The sequence below is a fragment of the Macrotis lagotis genome, chromosome 5 (genome assembly GCF_037893015.1).
Source record: "Macrotis lagotis isolate mMagLag1 chromosome 5, bilby.v1.9.chrom.fasta, whole genome shotgun sequence".
Classification (NCBI taxonomy): Eukaryota; Metazoa; Chordata; class Mammalia; order Peramelemorphia; family Peramelidae; genus Macrotis; species Macrotis lagotis.
The window spans coordinates 201,966,393-201,983,702 of NC_133662.1; the positions used below are offsets into that span (position 1 = coordinate 201,966,393).

General features: G+C 37.1%; 1 long non-coding RNA gene and 1 pseudogene across 5 annotated transcripts in view; both read left to right on the top strand.

Annotated features, from left to right (window-relative positions):
* The first annotated feature begins 742 nt into the window (after nucleotides 1-742).
* LOC141490015 (V-type proton ATPase subunit d 1 pseudogene) lies at nucleotides 743-1,884 on the top strand (annotated as a pseudogene).
* Nucleotides 1,885-2,762: 878 nt separating this feature from the next.
* LOC141488310 (uncharacterized) overlaps nucleotides 2,763-17,310 on the top strand; it is a 54,664-nt gene continuing 40,116 nt past the window's right edge. For 3 of the 5 annotated variants that reach the window (XR_012468641.1, XR_012468645.1, XR_012468644.1), the window contains exon 1: nucleotides 2,763-2,962. This is a non-coding gene — a long non-coding RNA (uncharacterized LOC141488310). The remainder of the gene's footprint in view (nucleotides 2,963-17,310) is intronic. The other 2 variants (XR_012468642.1, XR_012468643.1) reach the window with 2 other exon arrangements.

Genomic DNA, 17,310 nt, shown 5'->3' on the forward strand with positions numbered 1-17,310 from the left:
TGCCCTCATCAAAGACTATGAGAGAACTTAAGAGAGTAGTGATCAATGAAATATCTCCAGAAAAAATTCAAAGTTTCTTGCTTAGACAGAAGTTGGAGGTTATTTTTAGGAATAATTTGCATAAAGCTAAGAGGTTCTCACTATACCATGAATTTTTTCACACCTTATCTAGAATGTCCTCTGCATCATTATGATTTTTATATTTTCCTATCTAGCAGATCCCAACTTACTGATTAAGCCTTTCCTTACTCTTATAGATCATAATCCTCTTTCTCTTTTCTGAATATCGTTAGTATTTTTCAGGGATGAAAGAATGGACCCCAGGATAAAGTCTTGGGACACACCACAATTAAGGGTACTATTTGGACGAAGATTTAGCAAAGAAGAGAGTAGGAACAATCACACAGTAAGGAGAATCAGGAGAACTGGGAGAGAATGTCATGAAAACCTAGAGAGGAGGATGGCACCCAGGAGTGGACTAACAGCATCAAAGAATAAAAAGAGATTGAGAGGATAAGGATGGACAAAGAGGCAAATGGGTTTGGTGATTAAGACATAACTTTGGAGGAGAGCAGTTTGAGGTCAGAGGATTTATATATATATATATATATATATATATATATATATATATATATATATATAATTGGAGGCAACCTGTGTTAATGACTTTCTTGAGGTTTTTTTTTTAACTTAAAGCTAGAGCTTTTAAACTCCTCCAGTCCCCAGAACCACTGCTGCCATGATGTCTGCTTTCCCCGAGCTCTACTTCAATGTAGACAATGGCTACTTGGAGGTCTTGGTCCGGGGCCTCAAGGCCCAGGTGCTGAGCTACTCGGATTATGTCAACTTGGTGCAGTGTAAGACACTCAAGGATCTGAAACTACACCTTCAGAGCACAGAGTATGGGAACTTCCTGGCGAATGAAGCATCCCCACTCACTGTGGTCAGTCATTGCTGATGATGACAAACTCAAGGAGATGGTGGCAAAGTTTCGCCGCATGAGGAATCATGCCTATGAACCACTGGCAAGCTTCCTGGACTTCATCACCTACAGTTACATGATTGACGGTGTTATTCTGCTGATAACAGGGACCTTGCATCAGTGTTCCATTGCTGAACTTGTGCCCAAGTGCCACCTGCTTGGCAGCTTTGAGCAAATGGAGGCTGTGAACATTGCTCAGACTCTGGCAGAATTATATAGTGCCATCTTAGTGGATACCCCACTTGCTGCATTCTTCCAAGACTGCATCTCTGAGCAGCACATCGATGAGATCATCCGCAACACTCTGTACAAGACCTACCTAGAATCTTTCTACAAATTCTGCGCTTTGCTGGGGGGCACCACTACAGATGCTATGTGTCCTATCCTGGAGTTTGAGGCTGACCGCAGAGCCTCACCATCAACTCATTTGGCACTGAGTTCTCCAAGGAGGACTGGGTTAAGCTGTTCCCACATTGTGGGAAGCTCTACCCTGAGGGCTTGGCCCAGCTGGCTGGGCTGATGACTATGAACAGGTCAAGACTGTGCTGACTACTACCCAGGATATAAACTGCTTTGAAAGGACTGGCAGCGATCCTAGAGATAAGACTTTGGAGGATCGATTCTTTGAGCATGAGATAAAACTCAACAAGCTGGCTTTCCTCAACCAGTTCCACTTTGGTGTCCTCTATGCTTTCATGAAGCTCAAGGAGCAGGAGTTCCATAACACTGTATGGATTGCAGAGTGTATCACCCCATGCCATGGGGCCAAGAGCAGCAACTATATCCCCATCTTCTAGCTCTCCTCTCTCTGCTGATCCCCTGATTACTATCCTTTGGCCACAATTCCATGAGGCCCCCTGGGGAAGGACAGTGGGACTCCATGTGTGTATGGGTCCTTGGGAGCCCTTGGTACTAGGCATGTGTATATTTGGAACCCCGTCAATCTTCTAGTCTGTTCCATATGCACTTCATGCTGATGGAGCAGGCTCCCCCTTCCTTCCCCACCCTGGACTTTGTCCTCCTGAGCTGTCAAGGCTGGAGTGGTAGGGGTCTAAGATCCTGGTGTCAGAACTGAGCCCCAACCCCCCCCCCAAGTAGCCTCTGTAATTTCTGTGTTGTTAAAACCCCTGCCCTAAGAGGGAGGAATAGAGGGGTGACCCTATCCTGATGTTTCTAGCTGTTAAAGGCATCTGAGAAAAGCATGTGGTCACTTTGATCCCCTTTCCTCCTCCCTCCTTCAGGAAAGTCAGCTTGACTCACCTGACTCCTGCCAGACCCCTTCATCTCAGCTACCCCAGGGCCCTCACCCCAGTGGAAAAGTGATCTGCAGGTATTAGAGGCAGGGGAATACCCTGCAGAGTCCTCTCTCCACCCAGATACACTATATGCACACATATCTAGGCCTTCCCCACCAGCACGAGCCAGGGCTCTGGCTCTGGAAACTAAGGAACCTTTCCTCTCCTTACCACCCTCAGCCAGGAGGCTTTGGTACACAAGGCAGGGCTGTACAGGCCCTCCTCCACGAATGGGGTGTCTCTCTTCTCTCCAGCTCACCCTGAGGTTTTGTATTTTTCCTAACAATAAAGTTGCCCATTCTGTGGGGAAAAAAATAAAGCTAGAAAAGATGGTAGAATCAAATGAGGTTTTTTTTTTTAAATGATGGGTTACATGGGATGTTTTTTAGTGACAAGAAAGGAGCAAGTAGGTGGGGAGGGGTAGAAGATTAGAAAGAGTGTTGATGATAGATTGGCAATCTAGAGAAGACAGGAGAGGACTGAGGATATATATGTATATACATACACACATATAGATTGTGAATACAAACATAAATGCAGACAGATGGATATCCATATCTGTCTGCCTGTATCTATATTCATCTCCTTGAAGAAAGGAGATAGTTGGGGAGGGAAGAAGGGGAGAAGAGGGAATTCTTGCGAATGGTCTCCGTTTTTTTAATGAAGCATGAGGTGAAGTTCTCAGGTAAGGAAGAAGGAGAAGGGGCCCTGAGGAGGTATGAGAAGGGGAAGCTGCTGTGCTAAGTGGGAGAATGAATTGATTACGGAGGCATGAAAGAATTTCCTTACTGCGGTAAAGGCCCACTTCAGATTATGTAAACATGAATTTGTAGGAGAACTAGTTGCCTCAGTTTCCCAATTTCCTCCAGTCCTTTTCAGCATCACATGAATAAGACCACAGTCAGAGGATTGTGAGAGAAATATAAGGTTAAGGTTTGACAAGGCATGGCAGGGAGCAGCGAATTTGACTTGTAGCAGAATGATGAGAAACTTAGATTTCTTGATCAGGGTCAGCTTTTTATATACTCTGCCACACTGCCTACTATGGTGCTTTATATTTTTCAAAAATATTTTTCTGCATATTAATGAGGGATATATTTCACTGTTACAATATATTTCAAAATGAAAATTTTATTGCTTATATATGCTGCTGAAGTTTGTTTTTTTAGCATAGAAACTCTAAATATATCATGAATTCTTTAGAGCTTCAGATTCGTTATCTATTGGATTACCTGGAATCAGTTTTAGCCATGAATTAGCCTTTGTTTTACCTGAAGACTAAACAAATTGATAAATTGAAGGCTAGCATTGTCTTAATCTTTTCTGGATCCCTATATCCATCAAAGAATGAATGATAGGCATAATATGGTAGGTAGGTGCTTAGTATTCGTTAATTATCTACTGCATAATCAAAGGGTAAATTTTAAATATTCATTTTCTGGGAAGCATTTTGAATCTGTGTTATTGTTCAAGTTTTATTAGGGTCAGGGAGAAGAGGAAAGAGGATGATGGTAACAATTCTAGGTTGGATTTTACTATCCTTGGTGAATAGCCTGATTCAGGAGGGTCATAAAACAGACCCCTTGAGTGATTGTAAGAAAGTGCTAACATTCAAAGTTCATAGATTGTTCAAAATTTTAAACTTTTGAGTCCTTTAATGTGCATTTTTAGTGATCTTTGTGCTGTAGAGGAAGTTGATCTATCTTGCCATTTTGTTATAAATCAAGACAGAAGACAAAATGATTAATAACTGTTGAATTGAACAAAAATATGCAGATGAGGGGCAGCTAGATGATGAAGTAGATAGAGAGCTCTGGCCCTGAAATCAGGAGGAATTGAATTCAAATCTGACTTCAGATACTTGACATTTACTATCTGTGTGACCCTGGGCAAGTCATTTAACCTTGATTGCCTTGTCATAAAAAAATAGTACAAATGAAGAAGCAGCTTACAGGTTTTTCCCACAGGGAATTCCTGCAAATAGAGGAGCTTGTTTCTTTATGTGAGCAAAAGCAAAAAATATTAATAATGAGATTTGGCCATCTCATCTTGCAATGATTTATCATAAATCAAAATGATCCCAAGCAGACAATCTCCATAAAGAGACTTTCAGATTTTGCTCCAATGGTTATTGTAGATAATGAAGTAAAAGTTTAATTAATTTTAAAAATTTAATGAAAATTCTCTAAACTTGGTTAAAATATAGCTTCCTTTTACTGCAAAGGCAGTTACAGGAAAGAAACATAAAAAGTATTTTGGAAAAAACTGTTCAGGTTCAAAAATGTAAGAGATCAAATATTTGTTGGCTTCTCAGAACCTCCCATTTACACATCAAGAATAAAGCTCTGGAAAAAAACACTTGATGATAACACACACACACACACACACACACACACACACACAGAGAGAGAGAGAGAGAGAGAGAGAGAGAGAGAGAGAGAGAGAGAGAGAGAGAGAGAGAGAGAGAGAGAGAGAGAGACAGAGAGGGAGAGAGAGAGAGAGAGAGAGAGAGAGAGAGAGAGAGAGAGAGAGAGAGAGAGAGAGGGAGAGAGAGAGAGAGACAGAGAGGGAGAGAGAGAGAGAGACAGAGAGGGAGAGAGAGAGACAGAGACAGAGACAGAGACAGAGAGAGAGAGAGAGAGAGAGAGAGAGAGAGAGACAGAGAGAGAGAGACAGAGAGAGAGACAGAGAGAGACAGAGAGAGAGAGAGAGAGAGAGAGAGAGAGAGAGAGACTGAGAGAGAGAGATTGTTTATATGTTAAAGGAAAGGAAATGACTGATTATCCATGTGGTAGTCCTTTCAGTATAGACTTCTTCTATGTATTCTGACTGACTGGTTAGAACAAATGTCAAAGTACATACAAAGAAGGAGAAAACTAATGTGCTCCATATAAACTCTGAGGCATAAATACCTTAACACTCATTCCTAACACTGAGTCCCTAGAACCCATTTGGTTAGCTCCATCTATATTTCAGGGTTCTAAAGGTAACATTTTTGGGGGGCGTCACAATTCTGTAATGTCGTTGGCTCTAGCCTTTATTTACAGTGTACTTCTTTCCAAGATTATCAGTTGAGAATCATTTACTCAGACTACCTTAAATATTTTTTTATTTAGAAAAAAAATGTATTTACCAAGTTGGTATAAAATGTCTTACTAAAAACTTGTGACATTCTCTACTGAATGCAGCAGAAAATGTCTTCAAGTTTAGAGATCATATGTATCAAAGGGATAATTTACAGCAAATTCTTGCTACTATAATTCCTTTTCTTCCATTCATGGGATGTTCAGAAAGTTTCCTTTTACACATAGTGAAAACTATTTATGGGCTCCTTTTAGAGCAGTGGCTCCAGTCTGTCCTTGAATGCTGATGATACAAAACTGCTAACAGCTGTAAGGATGGCAAAGATGGGAAATCAAACATCCTTTGGATCCATTCAAGGCTGAAAATCCTCCCCTAGTCAAAAAGAGTAGGGAAGAGAAACACCCCTGGCCAAGCCTGGATACCAAGTCCTCTCCTCCCTCTTAGATAGTGTCTTCTCTATGCTTAATCCAATTTCTCCAAATCAATCCCTCCTTAACTGGTTTGATAATTTACAGATGATCCCTGGTGTGTGACCCAATTTCCTTAAACTTCTTCTTTCACAATTCTGGGGCAAAGTGAAAAGCCTTTTAACATTTACTTAGTCTAGGACCTTTTCAAGATTGCCTGCTTGAGTCATGTTCTCACCTACTTAAAGTATCAAGGCCAAAATAGAGTGGGTGGTTCTGATCCTTCCCTTACAAATAAAGATAAGAAAGTATGTTGTGTGAGTACAACAGTTTTAACTTTGTCAACAAACTGTCCATTTGAAAACCTAGAAATTAGCCAGGATTAAAAGACAGGAAACTTAGATACGGAGGGTCTAAATGTAGTGGTTGTATTGCCATTGATGATGAAAATTGTTGCAATATAGCATAACAGCTCAAACCATTAAGTATTTATTGACCTGACAAGTTTATTCTTTTGATTACTGGTCTACTGTTAGTTTCATCTTTGAATGTTGTCGGGACATTGTTTAATTGGGTCTCTTGATAAACCTTCCATAGATGTGGGTTTTTTCTCTACTGCTTTTCACTATCTTATGAGAGTCCATAATCTTTTGTCATTTTCTTCTCTAATATTCTACAAATGAATTTGCATTCTGAAGTGATATTGGTCCCTCTCTACTTGGTAAGAAGGTTATTTTTTGACTAAGGGGATTTCTGGTCACATTTGACCATTTTTTCTCTAGCAATCACTTTACATAGGTAAAGTAGGAGATGGTGGTAAAGAATGTCTCGACTTTTTTCCATTTCCTAATTTTCAACATTGGCACCTGGTTTGAGTAGTAAGGTTGCATTTATTAAAATTGCTCAGTGTCTCTTGTCATTAACCTTATTTTATGTTGGTTTTATATTCCTATCTACAAAAGTGTTAGTTAAAAGTATTTATTTTCTCTAATTAACACATATGAACATAGAGATACCCAATGGAGAAAGACAATGTCTTTAATAAACTTTGTATAGACAATGAACCTGGCAAAAATGGGATGGGAATATTTAGATGATTCACATTTGAGAGATTTCATTTTGCTTTTAGTGATCCAAAACTGTTCAGTACCATAGTACCTCATGTTTTGAATACTAATATTCACAATTATATGACCTGGACTTATGGAACTCCAAGAATTCTCACAAATAAGATTTGAAACTGACCAAAAGGATAATACAGTCTTGAATGATTTTCAAGAAGGCTGGAACATATTACTAAAACTTTTACAAATGGAGAAGTATATAAAAAGTAAAAAAACATGTTGAATATCGATAGCATTGGCACCTACAAAATATTAAAAGAAGCAGAAGATGTTGTGGGTGGATCCTTTACAGAAAATTTGCATTAAAAACAGAAAAAAATTGTACAGGTTCAGAAATTGTGGGGGTTTGAGTATGATGAAGAGTAGGCTGTCAGAAAAATTAAGGATGCATTGTTTGTTTTGTTTTTGTAATGGTAGAGATATGAGCAGATCTGAAAGAAACTGAAGATGAAAGAGAAGGAATGATCAATAAAGCAAGATCCCAGAGAATAGAGGAGTTATTATGATCAAAGTCATGAGCAGAGGGATTACTCTTCAGTAAGGAAGACTACTTCATTTTCTGAGATTTATGGGAATAAAAGGATGGAACTGGAGAAATGCTAAAGTATAGAAGAGGAACAATGAAGGAAGTCACCACAAATGACTTCATTCTTCTCAGTAAAGTCTTGGAGTCTTGGCATCTCCTGAGAGAAGGGGGGGGGATGGTTTTGGAAGAATCTCAGTGGGAAATATGATAGAAAGTCAGTCAAAGGCAAATAACAGTGAGTGATAAACTGATGTTTCATAGCATGAATTTGACATGTACCAAAGCAATATAATTTTATGACTTTTCTCTAGTAGTGTTCTGCAGCCGTCAAGATGGCAGATGGTGAGATTTACCAACTACAGAATGGATATTTATAAAAATGTAATTTTTTTTCACACTTAAAGGTTCTCACGCTGCTTTTAGTGACCCTGAAAGGTTATTTCAAGTCTTGGTTGTCAAATCTAAAATTAGACATGTGAAATTGGTTTCAGTTCTTGGATAAGCACCTGCACTTTATAACATCTATATCCAGTTCTGTTGCTCCATTCTCCTGGGTAGAAAATATTGGTGATGAAAAAGAAAATTATAGTCAATGAGGAAAGTGATTTAAGGCTATTTGTAGACTAATATGGAAAGATGTTTAACACCATTGTACATATATAACCTCTATCAGATTACTTGCTGCCAAAGGGATCAGGGGAGGGAAAGGAGTGAGGTAGGGAGAAAAATTTGGCAAAATCTTACAAAAAAATGAATGTTGAAAACAATTACATGGAACTGGGGGGGGGAATAAAACCACATAAAAAACTGTATGTATTCAGTTTGCTCAGGTTGATTTATTACTTTCAAATGAGTAGCTTGGTAGGTCTTGATCCTTTACAATTCTGATTAATTTGACTTTGAGCATATTTACAAAGCTTTAGATTATCTTTGATACCAAAGGTGTTGCACACTTTGCTTTTTATAAGAATAAAATGATCATTGCCAGAATTTTTGTGTCATGAGGATAGTTGTGTGTTAGTAAAAAAGATATAATGGAAAGATGCTTAAAAACAATCCTGGATATTCTATTAGGATGAACTAAAGTTGGTGCAATGGCTAGAGCTCCTGCCCTGGAGTCAGGAGGACCTGAATTCAAATCTGATTTCAGACATATACTAGCTGTATGACCTTGGGAAAGTCATTTAACCCTGATTACCTCGCATCCAGGGCTATCTCCAGTTGTCTGATTTGCATCTGACTACTGGGACCCAGATGGTCAGGAGGAAAAAGTGACACTGCTGAATTATATAATAATAATAATAATAATTATTACTATAAAAAAGAAAAAGAAACTGTGGTTGGCTTTTTAAAACAATAAAAAACACATGTTGGAAAATGTTATTTAATTATACCAGTATCCATTTGTTTATTCTCCCCTTTTAAGTCAGTGGATTACATATCTCTGAAAAAGTAGGAAATATATATACGTGATTTGTGGACAGTGGTTAAAAAAGTACTCCAGCAATTGCATTGAGAAAAGTTAATAATTTTTTACATTTCTAGTAAAGATGTTTTCCTTTGTACTTTCTATCAAAAAATAAAAAAGAAAGAGGAAGAAAAAGTTTCATACCAGTTCTGCAAATAATATAAACTTGACTATGGAAGAAAATTCTACTCTCATTCTTAATACTATTACTAGAACCAAAATAATTTAAAAGTATGTCTTGTGAGTTTTAGAAGAGGAATTTTTTTCTCTTTGAGTTCTGCTAGTTATATTGTTTTTAGGGTTTGGCTTATCTTAATGAAATAACTAAGCTTTTATACCATTTAAACATTTAATCCTAGCTTTTGAGAAGCTAATCATTCAATCCATCAGCAAGCTTTTATTATTTGTTGCTAAGGACCCCACTGAACTGGCCACAAAGGATTTTGAATTAAAATGAGTATTTTTCAGTTTTCAGTACAAGGACTCTGGCCAGAACAGCCACTTGGACATAATGGACTGCCCATTAACATACAGTTCACAATAAACAAAATTCAATTCAAGGAACATCTATAAAGCACTTATCCTATGGCATTATGCCAGGCACTATGCCAGGAAACAAAACTAGATATGGATCAGGTCATGATCTTAGAGAACTTACAATTTAATGAGAAGAAGGACAAATAGATGAAAATCCACGATAAACAATGGAAATGATGAAACTATAATTGTTTCAAACTGTGTGAAACAAATTATTTTCATACAAAATGAAAAAATAATAGCCAAAATTTATATAATTCTTTAAATTTTGCAAAACATTTTACATGTTATTGAATTTGTTACAAGGAAGAGTGAGGTAAGTGCAAAGAGGAAATTCAGACACACAATTCTATGAGAAATTAGGGAAGAGAGTCAAAAAAATCTTGGAGGAGATAGCATTGAAGATGAACATTGAAGGAAAAAGGACATAACAGCAGAGGATTCTGGGAGGCACGAGCAAAAGTAGAGTCAGGAGACCAGTTTTGTCTGGCATGTAGAGTACCTGCAGAGGAATATGAAATAAGACTAGTTGGACTTGAGTTAGATTTTGAAGGGCCCTAAAAATCAAGAGGATAAGTTTTTATTTTATTGATTCTGTTATACAGAAGGTTGTATTAAGGTTGTTGTTATAATTGTGATGGTTGTTTGTAAAAGAGTTATATGATCATAATAATACATTAGGAAGCTTATCATACCTTAGTGTGGAGTAGTTCAAATCATAAAATCATTATTGGTGATCAGATTATTAGTAAGTAAAATAATTACAAGGCTATAATTAATTGAATTTTTTAAAAAGAGAGAACAGATAAGTCAGTTGATGGGGATCCTAGACTGGTTATATCAGATTATGGGAGGAAGGTGAACAGTGGGATGTAAATACGAACAAGCAAGTGATGATTTTTGAATACAGTCTGGTGACAACATTCTAGGATTCCACGGATTGTGCTAATTGTGCCATTGTTTTGTATCCATTTAACACTTGCATTTATCTCTTGGTTAGAAGAAATGCTGATAAGGTAACCTTATTTGTGTTCTTTGGTCAGCTTTTCTCTGCTATGGAAATGGTGACAAAGAGCTCAGGAACTTAGGCACCAGTAGGAATTTGATATTAAGCTGAATGATCAAACTCAATTGATGGTTGTTTGTCTAAATCTTTTCTTCCAAGGTCAGTTTTAATTTTTAAGGGCACATTTGCAATGATTGCTTTTGATACTCCTTAAAAATGAATGTATCTCAAAAATCAATTCTCTCCTCTTTTTTGAGATCTTATCCACTCAGAATCATAGTTTCTCAGAATTGAAAAAAAATGACATCAGAAGCCATTTATCCATTAAATATCAGAACAGGAATTATTTTTACATCAACAAAAGGTTGTCCAGTCTTTTGTAGAAGATAAATGGGGAAACCTATAAATGCCATTCCCATGCAAATTCTGTTTTTGAATAGACCTTATTGTTAAGATCAAACCAAAATCTGTTTCTCTCAGTTTTCTAGTCATTATTTTATTCTTGTTTTATTAACATCTAGCACAGTGCCTAATACATAATAGGTGCTTACTAAATACATGCTAATGAATGAATTGTCTTTAAATCTTATAGCTTCTGAACCAAAAGAGAACAAGGATTAATCTTTCTTTCACTTAACAGACCTTTCTTGAAATACTTATCTGGCACTCTCACATTTTTCTATTTTGCAGTCCAAATGTTCCCAATTGTTTCAATATTTTTTTTAAAAAATTTTTTAACATTCTTTTTAAAAATTTTTAGTTTCAAATTCTCTCCCTCTTTTCTATCCCATTCCATTGGAACCCATTTAGAATACAAACAATCTGGTATCAATTATACAGGCAAAGTCATGTGAAGTCTATCTTAGCCATAATGCAAAAAAAAACTAAAAACAATTTTTTTTAATGAAAGTATGGTTCCATCTATACTCAGAGTTCATCTTTGGAGGTAGATAGCATTTTTCATCATGGCTTCTTTAGAATTATCTTGGATTATTTTCTTGATCAAAGTAGTATTGTTACAATATTGCTATTATTGTGTACAATATTTCCTGATTTGTCTCACTTTAATTTGCATAGATTCATATATGTCTTCCCAGGTGTTTCTGAAACCATCATGCTCATCATTTCTTATAGTACAATTATATCTCATTACAATCCTATACCACAATTTATTCATCCATTCACCAAATGATGACCAACCCTTCAATTTATAATTCTTTACTACCATAAAAAGAGATGCTATAAACATTTTCAATATACATAGGTCCTTTTCCCTTTTTGGGGGGGGTGGGATCTCTTTGGGATAAAGGTCCAGTAGTAGTAGTATTGCTAGATCAAAGTTTGTACAGTTTGATAATCCTTTGGGCATAGTTCCAAATTATTCTTCTGAAAGGATCAGTTCACAACTCCAATAACAGTGCATCAATGCACTTATTTTTACACATCTGATTTAGCCTTTATCATTTTTTCCCGTCATATTAACCAATCTGATGGATGTGGGTGGGAGTTATTTGAATTTGAATTTTTCTAATTAGTAGTGATTTAGAGCATTTTTAATGTGACTAATGATTTCTTCTTCACTTAATCTGTCTTAAAAGTGCTTTTGTTTTAGTTGTCTTGGTCTCATGCTTTTGACCTGAAAAGTCACAAAATTGTAAGGAACCTCTAAAGAACACCTAGTTCATTGAATATTTAGGATCTTATAGTTAGAGTTGAAAGATATCTTAGAGTTTATTTATTCTGACCTCCTAATTTTATTGATTAAAAACTGAGACCTAGTTAATTGACTTGCCTAAGGTGACATAATGCATAGTTAAAATGTGATTTTCTAATCTAAGTCCTTAGATTCCAAATCTAGCATTCTGTCTTATGCCCTTCTGAATGTCCTTCCTAAAGATAAGGTACCCATGGCAAAAGATAATGTTCCAAATGAGGTTTGAGCAGGAAAGAATACATTTGTAGTATCACTTTTAATTTTTGGATGCTAGGTCCCTCTAAATGAAGCCTAAGATTACACTAACTTTTGGGAATGACATGCTACAATATTGACTTTATTGAACTGTCTGCAATTCATCAGAATTCCTAGATCTGTTTTCCATGTGAACCATCGTCCAGTTCCATCTGTATTTATGAATTTTTTTAACCCAAATGTAATGTTTTGCATTTATTTCTTTAATTTTTTTCCTTTCCAAGAGCCCTAATCTGTGATGCCTTACTTTGGTCTTGGGGTGATCCTATATTCTCATTGTTTATCCCAGTGAAGCACAAGCTATAGAAGGTCAAGTGAAGTAAGAAGGTTTCAAGTATCATCCTCATGACAGACTATATCTGCTTTCTGAGGATAAGTCTAGTTAGCCAATAAATATGTATTATTGTGTGAAGTGCTGGGAAAACAAAGAAAGGCAAAAGACAAAAGTACTTGCCCTGAGGAACTCTCAATCTAATGGGGAGATAATACACAAAAAGAAACTGAAAAGTAGGGATAGGAGATGGTGTCTGTTATGAGATTGTGATGAAGAGCTGCAGGTAAGAAATGATGGGAGAATTCCCTAGGTCCCATCCTTAAATGGAGGATCTGGGAGGAGCTCTCTGATGGCTATCCTCCACCTTCTCCAAATAGAGGAAGGCAAGAGGTTCCCAGGTCAGGGAATATTGATGAGGTATGAGTTTCTGAGATGATACCATCTTCAGGAAGATGAATGATTGGAGACAAAGATAAAGTGAAAGAGATCAGCTGGGTGGGAAATGAAGTCTAGTAGAATAGACAGACATAGCCAATAGGAAGGTCACTGATTATTATTTTTTTATGAGAACAAGCCCTAAAGAATATAAATTGGCACTCAGTCCTGTGAGGTCTAATAGTGTAATAGTGTCAGACTGATTAAAGAACAAAGAGTGTAAGAATAATAGATTTATAACACAATATACAAATTTTCACTTAACTTAGTGTTTCCCTTAATTTGACCAGTGAATATGATAACTTCTGAAGAAGCCAAAGAGTGTCAAAATAATGTCTTACTATAATTGAAACCAGAAATCACACCTACTGTCTAGATCCTGAGTGTCCAAGCTTTTAGCTCTTCTGGGTCACAGTGTCCAACAAAAACTTGTCAAGGGCTGCATATAGAATTTCATATTTATTTATGGATTTTAGGGTTGATGTAGCCCATGGTCCATAAGTTAGGCACAACTGGTCTAGATGGTTCATAGACTTGTGGAAGTTTAATATGTCTAAAGCAGTTACCATGACAAGGGTAAGAAGACCCAGAAACTGCCACAGCCAACAAAGACTTAAGCTCCTGACCAACTGAAGAGATATGACTGCAAGAGGCAAAACTGATTTAGAATATACAAATGCAAAATCACATGCAAAAGCATAGTGGTAAATTATGAGCAATACTGCCTAGAGGCGGAAAACAGAAGCAATGAAAGGGGATGGTTGGGGTGGTGGGAAACAGTGTATGGAAAGATCAGCATGAGAAGCATTTATTATGTATTTGTTGTGCCCTGGGGCCTTCAGCTAAACTCTAGGGATATAGATACTAAAATGAGACAAACTTTGCCCTCAAGTGGTTTATATCCCAGTCCCAGGAATGACTACACACACACACACACACACACACACACACACACACACACACACACACACACACACACACACACACACACACACACACACACACACACACACACACAGACAAACACACACAGTTGATTTGATATATCTCAGCTCACCTAGGTATGGTGAGTTGATTTATAAGGCAGTCTTTAACATGGTTTTTTCCAGGAACAATGGTAATGTAGTATTTATTTACTGAGTTTAGAGCAAGAGGTAGACATAGAATTGGATTATGCATGGTGGGGTAGATAGCTATATGTAAAATGAAGCATGTTCTTTCCTGGTGATCTGAGATTGTTTTGTGTAGTTGTCTAATTGTGCAGACACTCAGTTGTCAGTCAAAGTAGGGTTCAGGAAGGAGTCCCTTTTTCAGGAACTGGGGACATTTTTCTGGTGGTCTGACCTGGAAGCACTGGTTCAAGACAGGAGAAGCAGAGAATAAGCAACAAGGAAGATGGCAAGATAACTAGAATGAATGACTAGATGCCAATGTGGAATGTGATCTGAAGTTCAATTAAACCAGATTATACCAAAGGCATTTGAGGATAAAAATATTAGTACAACAAAGAAATGAAAGATGAAGAAAGTTTTGTCAACATTGCTGTAACCAACTGTTTTCTCCATCACTCACACTGGACTCATCAGATTTTCACTCTGATATTATAGTCACCAGTGTGTTATATAAAGGAACAGAGATACCACAAGACCAAGTTTACAATGAAGAGAATCAAAGGATACAGTTTTCACGTTATTGTGAGATATCTGGGGCCCAATCAGTGATAAATTCAATTAAAAGGGGGAGATTATCTCTGGAAAATCTACCCTGTGATCCCAAGAAGTTTAATGGGGATAGGGAGCAAAAGTCCATAGGAAAGGTAACCCAACCCATGGTTCAGTCATCAATTTAAAGGAGTTGGCCAACCCCCTCCTCTTCTTTCCTCACGTCGAACCTCCAGGGATTCTGTTCCCTCATCCTTCTCCCAAACCACCTACAAGGATGCAGATTGGCATTATTTGAATCTATTGGTTTGAGTGAATCTTAAAAGATGAGCTGGGAAATGCATCTTCTGGATAGTTTTTCTAGAGACAGGAAGTGAGATTAGAATCTTCAAAACCAATATCACATGGTAGACAGGTGTTAGTGGTGAGATGGATAGTAATAGAGTATATGATAGCTATCCTTAAGAGATGGCTGGCCACAGCATCTTAATATCTGAGAGCAGAATGGGACCCTAGAGGTACTACTCCAAACCAAGAAAGGATCCTTGAAAGAACCACCATTGTCATGTTTTTGATACTATCCAATTAAATTATTTTCTTGCCAACTAATGTATTCCCTCTGAACATAGGTGATAGGCATTTAATGACTCTGACCACCTCTTCCTTTTCTTTCATAGTCTTCTTCCCTGCCCTGCCTTTATCTCTAAAGTGCTTCTCCCTTTCAATGTTGCTTATATTATTTTTATATTACATTTTTATATTGTTAGGTGAATTAAAGGATTAGTTTTTATTTTACATGTGTGTCCAAGGTGAGGTAAGTGTTTTGGTCACTGGTCATAGGACTAAGCAAATCAACTTAGGTGATAAAAGACTAGCATCAGTGGAATCAGTCAGGTAGTTTAAATCATAGTGTACCATGAATAACAACAAAGGACTCTGGTTGGAAGCATGCCAAGGGAAGTCTCAAAATTGGACACTCAGTCAGACCGTTTATCCATTTTTAGGCAAGAGACTGAGCAAAGTAATCAGAATGGTCAGATAACTAGGTATTTGTTCCCTAGTTACCAGGAGAACAAATGGAAGAAAATCAGGGCTCGGCTTCCTAATGGAAAGGAAGTCAGGGAAATCAGAAAAGTAGTCCAGGGCAGGTTAGCATTGTGTGACCAAATATATATTTGTGTGCATGTGTGTGCATTTGTTTGTGTGAGATCATTGGACTCCTATTTGTATTCCTAAGATCCAGTTCCAACTTGCCAGCTGCTTCTTCAACTGAATATTTCATAGATATTTCAATCTTACATATTCCCTCTTAGACCTACCTCCAAGCTTCTTATTTCCATTGAGGTTGACTTCTCTTCTATCTTCCCCGCTCTCACTAATTGAAAATTACTGGTTGTTTCCCTACTGTTTATAAATATGCCCGTGTCTCTCCCATCCTCAAAAAAAAATGCTCACATGTTCCATCCATCAAACTTCTTGAAACGTCTTTCTACAATGAATGCCTTCATTTCCTTTCTTCTCACTTACTTTGTAATTTCTACTACCTAGCTTCTGACTTCATTATTCAACTGAAACTTTATCCAAAGTTACTAATGCTTTCTTTATTTTCACATCTAATGGCCTTTTTTCCAGTCCTTATCATTCTTGACTCTTGGAAATTTCCACACCCTTTTCTGAGTTTTTTGTGACACTCGTCTTTCTAGTTCTTTTTCTAACCTATCTGTCCCTTCTCTATTTTCCATCCAGGTCATTCCAACTAACCATGGATGACCCCAAAATTCTGACCTGAGACCACTTCTCTTATTCCTCTGTACTATTTCACTCGGTGATCTCATCTGAACCAATGGATTCAATTATCATTTCTAAGCTAATGATTTTCAAATCTATTTAACACTAGTGTTTCTTCTCATTCTTTACATCTCCAAACTGGTTTTTGGACAACTTGAACTAGATGTCCGACAGACATTTTAAACTCAACATTTGCAAAAATGAACTTTTAGTTTTACTATATTTTCTCTCCCTAATTATAATATGGCTACTGGAGGCTTCCACCAAATGGGTCGTCCTGGGCACAATGGTTAGCACATTGACTGGGCAGCAGGTTGTGAATGCAATTCCCTCCCCTAGTCCTACTTTCCAAACACTTTTTTCATTTTTCAATGTGAGTAAGACAGATTGAACAGGCAAAATGACTTACGAGCCCCCATTTAGATCTAATTACTTTAATTCTCTTCCACCAAACTGACTGTTCTTTTGAATTTCCCCATTTTCCTCAAAGTTGACACTTTTCTTCTGGTTTCTCAGGTTCTAAACTTCCTTATTATCTTTGATTCTTCATTAAACTCAAATTAGTACCAAAGTTACCAATGAGCTGTACATTATCAATTTTGATGACCTTTTCTTAAGTTTCATCCATCTTGACCTGTCTGCAAAATTTGACACTGTTGATCATTCCTTCCTCCAAGATACATTTTTCTCTGTTACTGAGACAAATGATAACAACTGTAAAATAAAAATTTTGTATTTACACACTCAAAGAACT